This window comes from Harpegnathos saltator, unplaced genomic scaffold, assembly GCF_003227715.2.
Source record: "Harpegnathos saltator strain DR-91 unplaced genomic scaffold, Hsal_v8.6 scaffold260, whole genome shotgun sequence".
NCBI classification, from domain to species: domain Eukaryota; kingdom Metazoa; phylum Arthropoda; class Insecta; order Hymenoptera; family Formicidae; genus Harpegnathos; species Harpegnathos saltator.
The window spans coordinates 172,320-175,190 of NW_020230051.1; the positions used below are offsets into that span (position 1 = coordinate 172,320).

At 47.9% G+C, this 2,871-nt stretch overlaps 1 protein-coding gene across 3 annotated transcripts in view; it reads left to right on the forward strand.

The window, feature by feature from the left end:
- Gdi (GDP dissociation inhibitor) overlaps nt 1–2,871 on the forward strand; it is a 43,698-nt gene that overhangs the window by 38,487 nt on the left and 2,340 nt on the right. The window lies entirely within an intron of this gene.

Below are 2,871 nucleotides of genomic sequence, written 5' to 3' on the forward strand. Positions count from 1 at the left end.
TTTGAACCATTTACACAAAGCTGGCTACAAAAAGAAGCTCGATGTATGGGTTCCTCATGAGTCGAGCGCGAAAAACATGATAGACCGAATTAACATCTACGATGCGCTGCTGAAACGCAATGAAATCGAACCATTTCTGAAACGTGTCATAACCGGTGATGAAAAATGGATCACGTACGACAATCGGAAGCGTAAAAGATCGTAGATAAGGGATGGTGAGCCATCACAAGCGAAGCTTCGCGAAGCCAGGATTGACGCCGAAAAAGGTCATGCTGTGTATGTGGTGGGACTGGAAGGGAATCGTCCACCATGAGCTACTTCCAGTTGGTCAGACAATTGATTCTCAACTCTACTGTGGACAACTAGAGAGATTACGCCAGACAATTGAAAGAAAACGGCCCGAATTGAATAATAGGAAAGGTGTTGTCTTCCATCATGACAACGCCCGACCACACACTTCTTTTATGACCCGTCAAAAACTGCGAGAGCTTGGTTGGGAAATTTTGATACATCCACCGTATAGTCCAGACATAGCACCCTCTGACTATCACTTGTTCTGATCTCTGCAGAACTCTCTCAATGGAATTAAGCTGGTTTCAAAAGAAGCCTGTGAAAACCACTTGATACAGCTTTTCAACCAGAAACTACAGAAGTTCTTCACCGATAGCATCATGGCTTTACCCGAAAAGTGGCGAAACATTGTCGATAATAATGGAGCATATTTGGTTTAAATAAATTCATTTTCACACTATAAGAAAACCAGTTGAATTTTACTAAAAAAACGCCACGAACTTTTTCCCAGACCCAATATACAGGGTGGTAGATTATAATTTGCCAACCCGAAATGTGAAGGTAGATTGGGTTAAGATAAATATAAAAGTCCCATACCGTTTTGCGAGATTCGCAATAATTATCGAGTTATTAATGACAGAAATCTGAGGAATGGGAACGCGCCGACATAGATGATTGGAGAAGCGTTGCAGCTACTCAGGCTACAGCGCGGCCCACTCGACCTAGCAACTGTTGGCGGCGTGCGGTGAGACGTAGGTCCGGCGAGATAAAACAACGAATAGCAGCGCATTATCTTTCCCCTCGCCGCACACCGGCATCAGTTTCTGGATCAACTGGGCCGCGCTGCGGCCTAAGCAGCTGCAACGCTTCTCCAACTATCTATGTTGACGCGCTCCCATTCCTCAGATTTCTGTCATTAATAACTCGATAATTATTGCGAATCTCGCAAAATGGTATGGGACTTTTATGTTTATCTTAACCCAATCTACCTTCACATTTCGGGTTGGCAACTTATAATCAACCACCCTGTATATATATATACAGGGTGTTTGATAGCTGATCATGCAGACGAAAGTTGGAGATAGATTGGATGTAGCCGAGAAGAAAAGTCATGTACCATAATGTCAAATTGGCAATAGTTATCGAGTTATTAATTAAAACATGTGAGCCAACGAGCGCGTAGAGAGCGGAGGGCGACCGCAGTAAGCACATAGACATTTGATACAGGCGGAGTCAGCGAGTGACGATAGGCGAGCGCGCGCGGCGAGGGGCAACGTAAACAACAAGAGGCGAACGCGCGCGACGAGGAGCGAGCGAGCGCGAACGTCGAGGAGCGAGCGAGCGCAAGCGACAAGAGGCGAGCGAGCGCGACGAAGAGCGAGCGAGCTATAAGGAAAAAGCTATAAAGATAAAGCTCGCTCGCTCCTCGTCGTTCGCGCTCGCTCGCTCCTCATCGCGCTCGCTCGCCTCTTGTCGCTTGCGCTCGCTCGTCCCTCGTCGCGCGCGCACGCCTCTTGTCGCTTACGTTGCCCCTCGCCGCGCGCGCTCGCCTACCGTCATTCGCTGACTCCGCTTGTATCAAATGTCTACGTGCTTACTGCGGCCGCCCTCCGCTCTCTACGCGCTCGTTGGCTCACATGTTTTAATTAATAACTCGGTAACTATTGCCAATTTGACATTATGGTATATGACTCTTCTTCTCGGCTACACTCAATCTATCTCCAACTTTCGTCTGCATGATAAGCTTTTAAATACCCTGTATACAGGGTGTCTCAGAACTTTGGGACACGGGCTCCGTAGGGACATAGAGCTAAGTGAGAGGAACAAAAAAGTCCTGTACCATAATGTGAAAATCGTAATAGTTTTTTAATTATAACAGCGCAAAGTTTGGCGTTTCCCACGCCCAGCGCGGCTTATAGACGCTCCGCGACAAGCTGTATGCGTAGGGGCTGGGCGATAACGCGTCTCGCGCTGATCGTCGCGCGGCGTCAAAGCACCAAGACGCCATTGCGACAGTCAGCGCGAGACGCGTTATCGCTCAGCCCCTACGCACATAGCTTGCCACGGAGTGGAACTTTGGGACATAAGCTCCGTAGGGACATAGAGCTAAGTGAGAAGAACAAAAAAGTCCTGTACCATAACGTGAAAATCGTAATAGTTTTTTAGTAATAACCGCATAAAATTTGGCGTTTTCCACGCCCATCGCGGCCTATAGACGCTCCGCGGCAAGCTGTGTGCGTGGGGGCTGAGCGATAACGCGTCTCGCGCTGACTGTCGCAATGGCGTCTTGGCGCTTTGACGCCGCGCGACGGTCAACGCGAGCTGCGTTACCGCTCAGCCCCCACGCACACAGCTTGCCGCGGAGCGTTTATAGGCTGCGCTGGGCGTGGAAAACGCCTAACTTTGCGCTATTATAATTAAAAAACTATTACGATTTTCACATTATGGTACAGGACTTTTTTGTTCTTCTCACTTAGCTCTATGTCCCTACGGAGCCCGTGTCCCAAAGTTCTGAAACACCCTATATATATATATATATATATGTGCAATATAGCATTTAATTTTTATGCTTTGTCTCAG